Source organism: Pleurodeles waltl, chromosome 5 (genome assembly GCF_031143425.1).
Source record: "Pleurodeles waltl isolate 20211129_DDA chromosome 5, aPleWal1.hap1.20221129, whole genome shotgun sequence".
Lineage (NCBI taxonomy): Eukaryota > Metazoa > Chordata > Amphibia > Caudata > Salamandridae > Pleurodeles > Pleurodeles waltl.
The window spans coordinates 1,805,313,685-1,805,329,083 of record NC_090444.1 but is presented as its reverse complement, the minus strand read 5'-3'; the positions used below and the strand labels follow the sequence as shown (position 1 = coordinate 1,805,329,083).

The 15,399-nt window shown below is 51.4% G+C and overlaps 1 protein-coding gene across 1 annotated transcript in view; it reads right to left on the bottom strand.

The window, feature by feature from the left end:
- The window catches only part of LOC138296821 (ATP-binding cassette sub-family C member 10-like), a 669,768-nt gene that overhangs the window by 572,295 nt on the left and 82,074 nt on the right, over nucleotides 1–15,399 (bottom strand). The window lies entirely within an intron of this gene.

The window sequence follows — 15,399 nt, the reverse complement described above, 5'->3', positions numbered from 1 at the left end:
ACTTTCCACCAGGAGTACAACAAGCCCAATATCACTGAAATTGACCATACTGTTCCGAAGATATACCATAGCAAAGATCTGACCTTTGACTTTCAAAATCAGATCATGTAGGGCTCTGCCGTATTGCTTTAAATAACCCCCGGGGTACGTCAGGCCCCAGGTGTAGGCACATATTTGAATGTTTGATGTCCTGGGAGAGCGGGTGCATGCAGAGCCCACTTCTTCAAATGTTGCTTTCCCTCAGGCCACCCCATCTCACCGGGGAGTGATGCAAAACAAAGACGCCTTGTTGGGCTGACACAACATTGAAGGGGACGAAAGGGAACCAGTTGTCATGTGCCTTAACATCCAGCATCAAACCCCACTGTGTCAGTCTTGTACATAAATGTTCCACAAGAGTTAAAATAATTGTTTGTCAAACTTCATATATCCAAACATTCTCCACTATTAATTCAAGTTGTTTAGTTTTTTTTTATTCTTCTTCATAGGTGCAATTAATTTCATCCATAATTTCTCAGTAGGTACAGCAAGCCAACATGTGTTTTGGGGATCACCCCTTCATCAAGGGTCTGAACAGTAAAAACATACACTAAGAAGACAATATAATTAAAAACAATATCAATAAAAACATAATATATTTCTTCAAGCTAATCCCATCCATGACTAGAGACTGTCCAAAATAAACAATTCCTCTCCTCTTTTAGACATACTCAATAATTTCCTAATATTCAATATCAATTGAAAATCTCCACAAACCTCAGATTAATCCATGAATAATCTATTCACAATGTAACCAATTCCCGTCAATGAAATTATTATGAAACAGAATCCATAACCATTCACGCAACAATTAATCCGTTCTCCTAAAAATTGCTCCAAGTCATGGTTCTTTCAGAATCTGAATGGACATGGCGTCTTAACCTTAATGGCCTCATATATTTTTATTTAGAACATCATCATGACTCCACCCTCAGATATCATCATTTAGAAAATTATCATGACTCTACCAAACTCAGACATTTAGAGACCCATCCTAGAGGAATATCCAATTAATTCAACACTCCCCCACTCATGAGTTCCTCTAGAGTATGTTAATGTTTGCTCTATCAAAGTTCAATAAGCGCTCCCTTTCTAAATTATGTAGGTACTGCCATCTCCGTAGTCCTGATACCTGAAAAATAATAAAACAACCTTAAACACCACCTACCATAAGAGACCTTCAAAGTCTAAGACTGGGTGAGTAGGCACGGGCAACTCTCTGAGGGGCTGCTAGGTCGGCGGTACTGGTACGGGGTGGCGGCTGTACCTGTAGCTGGGGTGGTCACTGAGGTGTCTGCCAGCACCAGGGAGCTCCCATCGGAGGAGGTATCAGAGTCTGTATTGTCCCCTCCAGTCTCCGCCGTGGTGCTCTCCTCGCCCTCCGTCCCACTGGTGCCCTCAGCGTCGGTGGACTCCTGGGTCCTGTGGGATGCAGCTCCCTCCATCGCCAGTGCCTCTGCTCCTCCGCCAGATGATGCTAATGCACATAAGGACAGGATGACAAAACAAGAAAGGGGGGGGAGCGAGACAACAGATAAACTGGGTCAATGACTGCACCAACACCACCGTTGGCGTACACAGCACCCTCACACACAGGGAACAGGCCTACGCACTATGCATTGCACTACCAGTCATATTGCTAGCCAGCAAGGCATGAGGAGGAGCACACACCTCCAACTGCAGCACACCTGGGACCCACGCAGCCCTGACCAGTAGTGACTGCTTACAAGCTAGGTAGGCAGTATTTCCCCTTCAGACCCTTAGCCACCAGAGGATCTACGCTGCAATGTCTGGCCTGGCCTAGGGCACCCACTGACACATACCCACCACCCAGATACCACCCCTCCAGCCGTTTCCTTCAAAGATGGCCCCTGTACTCACCCCCTTGTGGCTGCTGTGATGCCCTCAAGCGCCCATCCAGCTCTAGATAGGCCACCTGCAGTCTGCGGGCCATCAGGGGGTGTCAGGGTTTGACGGGCACCCCTTCCGCGTTGGGAGGCCATCCCCAGCTGGGCCTCCGCAGTCTTCCGTGCCCAGTCTCTCAGGTCCTCACACCGTTTGCGACAGTGGGTGCTCCGCCTGCCATAGACCCCCAGAGCCCGACTTCCTTGGCGATGGCACACCATATACCCTTTTTTTGATGGGCGCTGAACTGCAGAGGCAATACAGACAGGAGAACACCATTAGACAAACAGTCCAGCCTGTAGCAGGAATGGCCCACCATACCCGTTTCCATCACTACTGGCACACACATAACCTAGCACTCAACGTGTACCGAGCCAAGAGGACATCACTCCCCCCTTACACAATGCCTTCATACACACCTCCATACATTCATGCCACATGCATTGTGCACACAGTGTACTCACCTGTTGGTCTGGAGGCCCATACAGCAGTCCGCATTGGGGTAGGATCCCATTCACCAGTCGCTCCAACTCCTCTGAAGTGAAGGCTGGGGCCCTTTCCCCGGTCACACGAGCCATGGTAGGTTCCAGACACAGGTCACAGCAGCACATGCAGTGTAGGTCCTCCCCAATGGAAGGTCAGGAAACAAGTGAGGAATTAGATAGAAAATGGCAGTCACGTCTGTGGCAGTGCATACCGTCACCGCCGGCATAGATCACCATTGGCCACTGTATCCCATAGGGCTAAATTTTAACCAATGATGAATTGCACGACGGTTAACGACCGCCTCCCACCGCGGCGCACAACGTCAGCAGCATTACCTCACTTCCACCTGTCCCTTCACACAGGACAGGCGGATACCATTTCAGGGGGGGGGGGGCAGGCCTTTGGAATAATGCTGCGTCTCAGAAGAAATAGGCACATACTGGACAAATCACACTGACCTATTACATGTTTACAGATTCCAGACTACTGTTGTGGCTCCATTGTTCAGTTTGTGACAGCCTCCTCACTCTTTGTCCCTTGTGGACTTGGCTACACTGGAGGACATGCACATTATACTCACCTATAGACTGGACAGTGCTACAATCACAGAGCTGTGTGTACAATTGGAGCCTGACCTGATATCTTTTATCCGTCATCCGACTGGGATCCCCCCTCTTGTGCATGTGCTATAAGTTCTCCATTTCCTGGCAACTGGTTCTTTCCAAGTGACAGTGGGCTTGGCAGCAGGAATGTCATAGCCAATGTTCTCAACAGTGCTGACAAGAGTGTTGTCTGCCCTGATAAAACACATGTGCAGCTACATTGCATTCCCCCAGGTTGAGGATTTTGCCACTGTGAAGGCCGTGTTTTATGCAATGGGACATACCCCCAATATAATTGGGGCGATTGACAGAACACATATTGCATTTGTCCCCCCCTGCCAGAATGAACAGGTGTTCAGGAATCGTAAGAGTTTCTACTCTATGAATGCGCAGATGGTGTGCTTGGCGGATCAGTATATCTCCCACATCAATGCTAAGTATCCTGGGTAGGTGCATGATGCCTTTGTCCTGAGGGATAGCAGCATCCCAAATGTGATGGCCCAAATACAGAGGCACAGGGTGTGGCTAATAGATGAGCCCTGGTTCCCACCCAGTTTATGTTGGTGTATGGCTATGGAGTTGGCCATATAGGATAGTGTGTGGCTAAATGTTGTCCCTCAATATTTGCAGGTGACTATGGTTACCCGAACCTATCATGGCTGGTGACCCCTGTGAGGAATGCCAGGACAAGGGCTGAAGAACGTAATAATGAGGCACATGGGCGAACCAGAAGGATAATTGAGAGAACCTTTGGCCTCCTGAAGGCTAGGTTCTGGTGCCTCCATCTAACAGGTAGATCTCTGTGCTACTCACCCAAGAAGGTCTGCCAGATAGTAGTGGCATGCTGCATGTTGCACAACCTGGCCCTCAGACGCCATGTCCCTTTTCTGCAGAAGGAGGAGACTGGAGATGCTCCTGTGACAGCAGTGGACCCTGTGGACAGTGAGGATGAGGAGGCAGAGTGTGAGGATGCGGACAACAGATACAGTTAATTTGCAATGGTTGTACCTGTTTCAATCAATACATATTTGAAATACATGACATACTCAAAATCGATTTTTATTAAAGGGTGTTTATTGAAGTGCTATTATATAGAGGGGAAAGTGCAATGAGATGGGGTGATGATGGAGGAAAGTCCAGGGTATTGTTACAATCTGGGCGTAGCACAGGTGAATTGTACAAGGGGACATAGGAAGGGAGGCAATGTCAGTTCAAGGTGGACATGGTGACTGAGCGGGGCACAAGGGGGCATTCAAGAGAATCTCATTTCCTGGCGGGGGTCTTGGCAAGTGTCTCTGGCTTCTGTCTGGATCGCAGGGAACGTTTGCGGGGTGGTTCACCTTCTGCAGGGGGAGAGGTGCTGGTGGCCTGTGAGTCCTGTGGAGGGCCTCCTGACCACTAGCGGCAGTGTAAGTGGAAGGCTGTTCAGGTGACTGGCTAGTGGCAGGGTCCCGCTGATGTGACACTGCCTACCTCATAATGTTGCCCATGTTTGCCAGCACCCCTGCTATGGAGATCAGGGTGTTGTTGATGGCCTGCAAGTGCTCCCTGAGCCCCTGGTACTGTCCCTCCTGCGGCCGCCTGTTCTCCTGCACATTGTCTAGGATCTGGCCCCTCGTGTCCTGGGAATGTTGGTAGGCTCCCAGGATCTCGGAGAGTGCCTCCTGGAGAGTATGTTCCCTTGGTCTGTCCTCCCCCTGGTGCACAGTAGTCCTCCCAGTGTCCCTGGTGGTCTGTGCCTCTGTCCCCTGAACCGTGTGCCCACTGCCACTGACCCCAGGTCCCTGATTGTCTTGTGTGCGAGGTGTGGCCTGGGGTCCCTGTAGAGCCGGGCACACTGCTGATTGACGTGTCCGGGGGACAGAAGTTTAGGGACGCTGGGTGGGTGCTGTGGTGTTCGATACTGATGGAGGAGGCTCTGTAGTGGTCTGTGACTGGGCTTGAGTAAACCGGCTGTCCAGAGGTCCCTGATGGGCCAGGTAGATCGTTCAGATCCTGAAGACCAGAGTTATTGTCATCACTGTGGACCTCTTATATTGGGGGACTAGATAGTGCTGGCATCTCCTTTCTGTTGACATTGGCTGGGGTACCTGTGAGGATGTAAATGATGTATTATGCTTCATGTGTATGACATATTGTACATCCCTGGCTTCCCCTCTATGGTTGGTGTTGCCCTGCCAGCTTTTACTTGTGTATGTTGGTGTTATTGTTAGTTCTCTATGTTGTGCATGCTTTAGTGATGAGTGTCCATGCAAGGCTGTGAGGGATGTCCATGCATTGGTACAGCATGCAGGGCTTGGCATTGGGATTAGTGCAATGTGATTGTGGAGTGTGTGGGGTGGAGTGGAGTGACAGGAGTGAGGGTGAGGGTATGTGATGGCATGCAGGTATGGGGGGTGATAATTGTTGAAAGTTGACTTACCAGAGTCCAGTCCTCCTCTGACTCTGGCCAGGCCCTCAGCATGCAGTATTGCCAAGACTTGCTCCTCCCATGCTGTGAGTTTTGGGGGAGGAGGTGGGGGTCCACCGCCAGTCCTCTGTATAACGAGCGGATGTCTTGCTGCTATGGAATGTACCTTCAATCAATCAATCAATCAAAAAATGTATAAAGCGCGCTACTCACCAGTGAGGGTCTCAAGGCGCTGGGGGGGGCTGCCGTTTTACGGTTCGAAGAGCCAAGTCTTGAGGAGCTTTTGGAAAGACATGAGGTCCTGGGTCTTGCCGAGGTCGGTAGGGAGGGAGTTCCAGGTTTTGGGTGCGAGGTAGGAGAAGGACCTGCCTCCTGAGGTGGTGCGTTGGATGCGAGGAACTGTGGCGAGGGCGAGTTCGGCGGAGCGGAGGTGGCGGGTGGGAATGTGAAAGTTCACTCTTTCGTTGAGGTAGGCTGGTCAAGTGTTGTGGAGGGATTTGTGTGCGTGGATGAGGACTTTGAAGATGACCCTTTTGTCGATAGGAAGCCAGTGGAGGGATCTGAGGTGGGCAGAGATGTGTTCATGGCGTGGGAGGTTCAGGGAGAGGTGTGCGGCCACGTTTTGGATCCTCTGGAGTTTCTGCTGAAGCTTGACTGTGGTGCCGGCGTAGAGGGCGTTTCCGTAGTCTAGCCGGCTGCTGATGAGTGCCTGGGTGACTGTCTTTCTAGTTTCTATGGGTATCCATTTGAAGGTTTTTCGCAGTATGCGGAGGGTGTTGAAGCAGGAGGAGGTGATCGAGTTGATTTTCTGGGTCATGGAGAAAGAAGAATCTGAGCCGAGGTTGCGTGCGTGGGTGGGGGGTGTTGGAGGAGGTCCTAGGGTGGTGGGTCACCAGTAGTCGTCCCATTTAGATTTGTTGGGGCCGAAGATGATGATTTCGGTCTAGTTGGAGTTTAGTTTGAGGTGGCTTGCTGTCATCCAGTTGGCGGTGTCTAGGAGTCCGGTGTGGAGATTGGTGTTGGCAGTGGTGGGGTTCCTGGTGATGGAGATGACGAGCTGGGTGTCGTCTGCGTAGGATATGATGGTGATTCCATGTGGGCGGAGGATGTTGGCGAGCGGACCATGTAAATGTTGAAGAGGGTGGGGCTGAGGGAGGACCCTTGGGGAACTCCGCAGATGATCTTGGTTGCTGGAGATTGGAAGGGAGGGAGGCGGACTCTCTGTCGGTAGTTCGTGAGGTCATCAGGGTTTGCTTTGGGTTTTTTCAGGAGAGCGGTTACTTCTGCGTGCTTCCATGAGTCAGGGAAGGTGGCAGCATTAAAGGAGTTGTTGATTATGGCGCAAAGTTTGGGAGCGATGGTTGGGCTGGCCTTGTTGAAAATGCAGTGAGAGCAGGGGTCCGAGGGGGAGCCTGAGTGGATGGAGTTCATTGCTGCTTTGGTTTCTTCATCGCTGGTGGGGGCCCAGGTGTGTAGTATGTTGAGGAGGGGAGGTGTTTTGTTGTTGGCCGTTTTGGTGTTGGATGTGGTGGGTGCTGGTGGCGTGAAACTGTTGTGTATGTCTAGGATTTTGGAGTGGAAGTGGTTGGAGACGGAGTTGCAGAGGTTCTGTGTGTGAGTGGGGTCGATGTTGAAGGATTTGGGTTTGGTGAGCTCTTTGATGATGGTAAAGAGCTCTTTGCTGTTATGTGAATTACTGTCTATGCGTTCCTTGTAGTAAGCCCTTTTGGTGGTCCTTATGAGTTGGTGGTGTTTGCGCATGGTGGTTTTGAGGGTGGAGAAGTTGGTCATGGAGGGTACCTGGCGCCAAGATTTTTCTGTTTTGCGACATTTGCGCTTGGAGACTTGGAGTTCAGTGGTGAACCAAGGGGCGTACTTGATGGTGCGGGTGGTGATGTTTCTTCTAAGAGGGGCGAGGGAGTCTGCGCAGGTTGTAATCCATTGTGTGAGGTTATGGGCAGCAATGTTGGGGTCATTGGTATTAGGGGCAGCGTTTTGTGCGAGCTGGGTGTTCAGGTGTTCTGTGGGGATCTTGTCCCACATGCGGTAGGGTGTGGTGTGGTGGTGGTGGTGTGGGGGGGTTTGAGAAGGAGAAGTGGACGCAGTGGTGGTCGGTCCAGTAGAGTTCGGTGGTGTGTGTGAAGGTTATGTGGTTGCTGGAAGTGAAGATCGCATCTAGCGTATGTCCTGCTGAGTGGGTGGGTGATGTGACTATTTGCTTGAGTCCTAGGTTTGTGAGGTTGTCTAGAAGGGATGTGGAGTTGTGGTCATGGTGGTTCTCCAGGTGGAAATTGATGTCACCAAGGTGGATGTAGTCTGTGGAGGAGAGGGCGTGGGGGCTGATGGTGTCAGCGATGGTGTCACAGAAGGATTGGCGAGGTCCTGGTGGTCTGTAAACGAGGGTACCTCTGAGGGTGGTGTTGGCTTTTATGTGAATGAGGAAGTGTAGGTGTTCTGCGCTGTCAAGGGTGTCGAGTGTGTTGGTGGTGATCTTTATGGTGTTTTTATGTACAATGGCGATGCCAGCTCCTGGTTTGTTTAGACGATCTTGACAATGGATTTTGTAGCCTTCTGGGATGGCTAAGGCGATGTCGGGCTTGGATGAGGGATTCATCCAAGTTTCCGTGAGGAAGGCAATGTCCGGGGAGTGTGACGTGATCAGGTCCCAGAGTTTGATGGCATGAGGTGGTTGCGGGGGCTGATGTTGTGGTGGTGCATGATGGTGTTGTGGGGTTCCCCCATAGGTCGTTCCATCTCTTCCTGATGTTGTCCCTTGTTCTTGGGTGCTGTCCCACAGCATTGACCCTGTCCACGATTCTCCGCAATAGCTCCATCTTCCTGGCTATTGATATCTGCGCACCTGTGCTCCAAATAGCTGTGGCTCTACCATGACGATTTCCTCCACCATGACCCTTCACTCCTTCTCAGTGAAACAGGGGTGCCTTTGTGGTGCCATGAGTGTTATGTGATGTGTGTTGGTGACGGTGTGTTGGGTAATGTGTTGGGGTGTGTGAAGTGGGGTGCGTGAGGGATGTATCAGTGTATGTGGTGTGTGTATATAGTTGTGTCAGTGGTCTTAGTGTCAGTCTTGTACCAATGAATTTTATTCGTAAAGGGTCGTGGGTAATGTTCGTGTGTGTTTTATAGTGGTGTGGGTGTGTGGGTGTGGTGTGTGTATGGGTGTCAGGTGTGTGTATTTGGTATTGGCCGATGTGGTGAAGTTTTGTATGTGGGTGCCCATTCTGAGCATGGCGGTATGTACCGCCAATGGTTTACCACTGTTGAATGTCCCCCGTGGTGATTCGTGGGTCATAATGTGGTGGGCATTATTCTGTTGGCGTAACGGTGTGGGTTTTGATACCGCCAGTTTATTACTGACCTTTGGTCTGGTGGATTTGTGTCTGTGGCTGAATTCTGTCGGTCTGGTGTGTGTGTGTGTCATAATATGGTGAACGGATATCTGCCGCCGGCGCAGTAAGTGAGCGCCCGTCAGCGTGGCGGTAAGCAGGATTTACTGCCAGGGTCATAATGTGGGCCAATGTTTTAAAAGCATTACCATGTTAAAACTGTATAAGTACGCACAATCATTTCCACTTGTCATCAATTATAGGAATAACCACCTTCCCAAACATGCCTGTGCATTACTTTTTAGTGATAATTCATTAAACACCAACACTATTTCATATTTTCGTTTAATGCAAACAGTGTTGATTGCAATTAACATGGTCATAAAACCTGTGTTGGTCTAATTGTGTTTATATCGTGAGATGTAGCTGCTTTCTTCAGATACCAGTATCTGATAGCACAAATACAACAAATATGTTCCACTGTTTGATCTACCAAATTACATATTCTGCATGTTTTGTTATACTTATTATCCGAAAATGCATTTATAGCTAATAATTCAAGTTGGTGAAAATTAAACCTCATTTAGGCATATGGAACCTTCGGAGAGTTTGAAGTGTTTTTCTAAGGAGAGTATTACACGGTAGAGCTATAGAACTTTAGGTTAGGCAGAGCAGACAGATCATCCTGCATCCTATATTGACTGATTCTAGTTTATTTCCATGGTAAGCATCTGTTTGTAGGTCATCAGCACCCAACACATCTTTCACCTCCACTTTTAAAGTGTTTGAAGAGAAGGTGGGATTTAGTTTCTATGTAATCTGCTATATCAGGGTCTAGCCGATGAATGAATGAATGGATACCGAGCCATTGTGGCCCGAAGAAGGATTTAGCATCAATCTCTAGGTAACAGCAGACTACCTTTGGCCTCATTTGGCATTCTCTTAGAGTGTGGCACACACTAATCTCGGGGTCAATGTTTTACACTCAGAAGCAGGATGCAAACAAGATATCAGTTGCACTGCTATAATCCTTCCCCTACCGTGACTGCTCTAATGGTGCCGAAGAGTTACATTTTTAGGAAAAGAGACACATTTTTTAAGAATAGAGAGTGTAGGTTAGGTTGATCTAGTGAGTGGTTGCCTCCAACTAGAGTGGACTGTTCAAATATCCCCACATCTCTTTAATTTTACGGATACAATAACCAAGCTGAGCATTTTTTTCACAAATTTGGTGGTAACTGGGTACAGCTCGAGTGAGCCATCACTGTCGGGATGAATGCGGTTTGGAACCAGAGGGCTTGGACAATGGATTTGGTATATACTCTAGTGTGCTGAGGTATAAAAGAGGGCACTTGTATGGACAGTGCTGCCCTCTTATGGCAGGTCTGAGGAATTATCTAAGATATTCTTTGATGAGACAGTGAAAGCAGTCATCTTGACGATCTACACCACACTCCTTCAAAGTGTGGTCTGTGTGATGGTCACAGAGGGAATGGTTTCCACAAGAAGATATATATTTAAAACAGAAACATCTAGAACAGGGGCCTAGTCATTCAGAGTTTTCGATAGACATAAAGAACTAGGAGTGCAATTCACCTTATATTAAGAACAGATGATGTGCTTTTTGAATTTCCAAGTGCAATGCTGAGCAAACGCTTTTCATGTTGTTGGGGTGACCCAGCTGAAATTGGAATGAAAGAGATAGCATAAACTTCCTTGAGGAATGCAAAATGCCACATATTTTGAGGTCTAGATGTCAAAACTATGGCCCTCATTACGACCCTGGCGGTTTGTAACCGCCAGGGCCGCTGGACGCGGAGGCACCGCCGACGGGCCGGCGGTGCCCCGCAGGGCATTCTGACCGCGACGGTTTGGCCGCGGTCAGAAAGGGGAAACTGGCGGTCTCCCGCCAGTTTCCCGCTGCCCCTTGGAATCCTCCAAGGCGGCGCAGCTCGCTGCGCCGCCGAGGGGATTCTGACACCCCCTACTGCCATCCTGTTCCTGGCGGTTCGCCCGCCAGGAACAGGATGGCGGTAGGGGGTGTCGCGGGCCCCTGGGGGCCCCTGCAGTGCCCATGCCAATGGCATGGGCCCCCGTAAGAGGGCCCCACTTTGTATTTCACTGTCTGCATTGCAGACAGTGAAATACGCGACGGGTGCCACTGCACCCGTCGCACCTTCCCACTCCACCGGCTCGATTCCGAGCCGGCATCCTCGTGGGAAGGTTGTTTCCCGCTGGGCTGGCGGGCGGCCTTAAGGCGGCCGCCCGCCCGCCCAGCGGGAAACTCAGAATGCCGGCCGCGGTCTTCAGACCGCGGTGTGGTATTCCTGCGGCGCAACTTTGGCGGGCGGCCTCCGCCGCCCGTCAAAGTTGTAATGAGGGCCTATGTCCTTAGAAGAGTAAGGCCCTCATTACGACCCTGGCGGTTTGTAACCGCCAGGGCCGCTGGACGCGGAGGCACCGCCGACAGGCCGGCGGTGCCCCGCAGGGCATTCTGACCGCGGCGGTTTGGCCGTGGTCAGAAAGGGGAAACTGGCGGTCTCCCGCCAGTTTCCCGCTGCCCCTTTGAATCCTCCAAGGCGGCGCAGCTCGCTGCGCCGCTGAGGGGATTCTGACACCCCCTACCGCCATCCTGTTCCTGGCGGTTCGCCCGCCAGGAACAGGATGGCGGTAGGGGGTGTCGCGGGGCCCCTGGGGGCCCCACTTTGTATTTCACTGTCTGCATTGCAGACAGTGAAATACGCGACGGGTGCCACTGCACCCGTCGCACCTTCCCACTCCGCCGGCTCGATTCCGAGCCGGCGTCCTCGTGGGAAGGTTGTTTCCCGCTGGGCTGGCGGGCGGCCGCCCGCCCGCCCAGCGGGAAACTCAGAATGCCGGCCGCGGTCTTCAGACCGCAGTGCGGTATTCCTGCGGCGCAACTTTGGCGGGCGGCCTCTGCCGCCCGTCAAAGTTGTAATGAGGGCCTAAATCTGCACAAGCAATGCTATTGCTCACGGCTGCTGCTGTCTGTGCCTTTGTTACCACTTCTGTTCTCTCACTTTACCAAACGCTGAATAGTTCTGTCTGGTGTTAGATACATCAAAGCATGACCCAAGCCCAGTTGGAGACATCCAAAACATTCAACTCCTATTCTATTCATATTTACATTTTAAATTTCATTACATACTGGCAGTCGCCAGTAAGTAGTTATAGTTAGGATCATGTTTCTACAGGAAGAGCATTTTTTGGCTTGCTATATCTTTGGTGTCGTTTGACGAATCTTCACAACATTTTCCAAAAAAGCGTGCCTTGTTGCGCACAGGACGTTTCAGGGTGATCCGTCAAGCGGGGACTGAGATAAAGTGGGGGGTCAAAAATATGTGTTTCCCATGTTAATTCCCATAGGAGTTTTGAACATGACTACAGCCCGAACTGCTGGATGGAATTACACCAAATTAGGCAGAAAGATAGGCTTTGTTCCAAGGACAGGCATATACCATTTTGGTGGATGGACACCTGGCTGCCAAGATAACATTGCAGACTTCGGGCAGAGGGCCAAAAGCTGTCAATTGCTGCCGCTCAATCTCCATGCAAGGAGGTGGATCTCAGTCCCGGGGACCCCATCCCCCAGGGCCAGGCCTAATTTCTAATAGTTTTTTGGGGAGTGGGGCCACACGGCTCCCATCCCCAGGGCGATCTTGACCCCAGGGACGCCATCCCCAGGGTCCGGACTAATTATTAATTTTTTTTTGGGTAAGGGAGGACGTGCGGTCCCCCTCCCAGGCTTATCTCAGCCCCGTGGACCCCTTCCCCGGAGTCCAGCCAACATTGTTTGGGGGGACTAGGGGGGGTTGGGCGTGTGCCCCCTCCTTCCCAGGACGATCTCAGCCCCAGGGACCCCATTCCACGGGGCCCGCCTAATTATTGATTTTTTGTTTTAGGAGTGGGGCCATATGGATCCCCTTCCCAGGTCGATCTTGGCCCAGGGGACCCCATCCCAGGAGACCGGACTAATCATCAATTTGTTTTTGGGGGAGGGTAGCTGTGCAGTCCACCTCCCCAGGCTGATTGCAGCCCCAAGGACCCCTTCCCCTGGAGTACAGCCTAAATCTTATTTTTTTGGGGGGGAGGGCGTGTGGCCCCTTCCCTTCCCAGGCGGATCTCAGCCCGGGAACCCCGTCCCCCAGAGCCCGGCCTAATTATAATTTTTTGGGGGGGGAGTGGGCCCGCACGGCTCCCCTCCCCAGGCCGATCTTGGCCCCAGGGACCCCATACCTGGGGCCTGGACTAATTATTAATTTGTTTTTGGGGAAGGGAGGCTGTGCAGTCCCCCTCCCCAGGCTTATCTCAGCCCCGGGGACCCCTTCCAGCCTAAATATATATTTTTTTTGGTGGGGGGAAGAAAGGGCGTGTGGCCACCTCCCTTCCCAGGCCGATCTCAGCCCCAGGGACCCCATCCGATAGGGCCCAGCCTAATTATTAATTATTTTTGGGGGGAGGGGCGATGAGGCCCCCTCCCCAGGTCAATCTAGGACCCAGGGACCCCATATCTCCCGGGTCCGGCATAATTATTGTTTTTTGGGGAGGGGTCCCGCGTGGCCCCCCTACCTAGGGCTGATCTCCCAGAGACCAGCCATGTGACCTGGGTGCCCCCCTGGGCACCCAGTGACAATGTTGGAGACTGCAGGAGGAACCTGAAGGCCTGCGCGGTCCCAGTTGGCTCCCCACCTCCTGTAGGACCTGGCATTGCTGTCACAGAAAGGGAGCTGCGAAAATAGCTCTCTCTGTAACAGCAATGCTTTCTCTGTCTCCCTGCCTGCATCTCTGCGGACAGGAAGACAGAGGAAACCTCTGCTCGCAGCTGTTTGACAGCTCTCCCTCGCTGCAAGCTGAGTGTTTGCTGTGACTTGGCAGCAGCTGTAAATCTGCAGCCAAGGCACAGCAAATAGCTATGTCCCACGGGTGGGTACCCCGAGACACAGCAGGAGCCTGCCCTGGGGGGTGGCAGTCCACAGGGGCATTAATGGCTCCATGAGGGGGGCCCCCCTTCAGCAATCAATAGCCCAGGGAGGTGGTGATCCCCAGGGTTCGGGGGTCCAGAACAGACCGCCTTCACTTTTGTTATTGTGGACCTGGAGGTGGTGGTCCCCGGGGCTGTGGAGGGGCCCCAACGGCCGCCCCGCCTTCTATTTAAAAAGTGCCCTGGGGAGGTGGTGGTCCACGGGGGGCACCAAGGCCCCCCACATTGTATTTTAAAAGTACCCCTGGGTAGGTGGTGGTCCCCACTGCTACGGGGGGCCTCTTGGCCCACCGCATTCTATTTAAAAACTGCCCCAGTGAGGTGGTGGTTCCTGGGCTGCAGGGGGACTGGGCGGACCCCCACATTAGTTTTAAAGTATGTGCCCGAGGAGGTGGCAGTACCCAGGGCTCCAGGGGGTGGGGGTGTCCCCGGCATCCGTTTTCATAAAAGCCCTAGGAAGATGGTGGTCCCCGGGGCTGCGACCCCCACATTAGTTTTCATGCATGTGCCCTCAGGAGGTGGCAGTACCCGGGGCTGCAGAGGGGGTGCAGACACCCCCGCATCCATTGCCATAAAAGCCCCCAGGGAGATGGTGGTCCCCAGGGCTGCGAGGGGGCTGGGTGGCCCCCTCGTCTTCAAATATTCAATGCCCCTGAGACCTGGCCCACCTGGGGGTTTATTAAAAACACAAGCACAGGAGCCCGGGCTTGTCTTTTTTTTTTAAGTGCTTTTTAGCCCTGGGAGGATCCCTCTGGGACCCCAGCACCAGAGCTAAGGGGTCAGGGTGTCCCCATCCTGGCCCATTTTCTTTTAAAAAAAAGAAAAAATCTGGGACTCAGCTTCCGAGTCCCAACATGGCTGCTAAAACTTCCTTGTTGAAATGTTGGCAGCCAATCATATCTCAGCAAGAGATCGGGAGGGTTCCTAAAGCCTATATATACCAATTTGGATTTTCTTTAATATCTCAAAAACAGCTAAACCGATTTAAACCAAATAACAAAAAGAGTGCTTTCTGGACCAAGAGATACCTTTCTTCCAAATCTGATGTAATTCCGTCCAGTGGTTCGGGCGCCATCACTGTTCAAAATCCATTTGAGAGTTAACATGGAAAACACTCCTTTTTTTTACCCCCCCCTTTTTCTTGGCCCCTGCTTGACTAATCACCCCAAAACTTAGCTGACGTGACTTTTTAATTCTTGTGGAAAATTTCATGAAGATTAGGCACAATATATTCACTCATATCATTAGTCCACTACAACTCCTAACTAGTAACCAACTACTATCTCCCCCACCTACAGTTCCCCCTTAGCAAGCTGTCATATGTAGGGCACCACTGTGGTCAACATCTTCAAAGTTCACCACAGCAGTTCCAAATCCCACCCAAGACAAGCCATGCACGGTTAGTTATTATTCAGTCCTCGAAATAACACATCACTCTCAAGATCAGCCCATTTAACCAGTTCTTAACACCATTTAATCATTTGAGGGCCTCACGTCGACTTCCAATGCATTGTGAATATTTGCTTTGCCAGAGTCAATGCTACGTCAATAAATCTTGTAGTGGTTTTCCTCTTTTTGAGGCAAGGGTATACCCCAAGTATGCAGGCC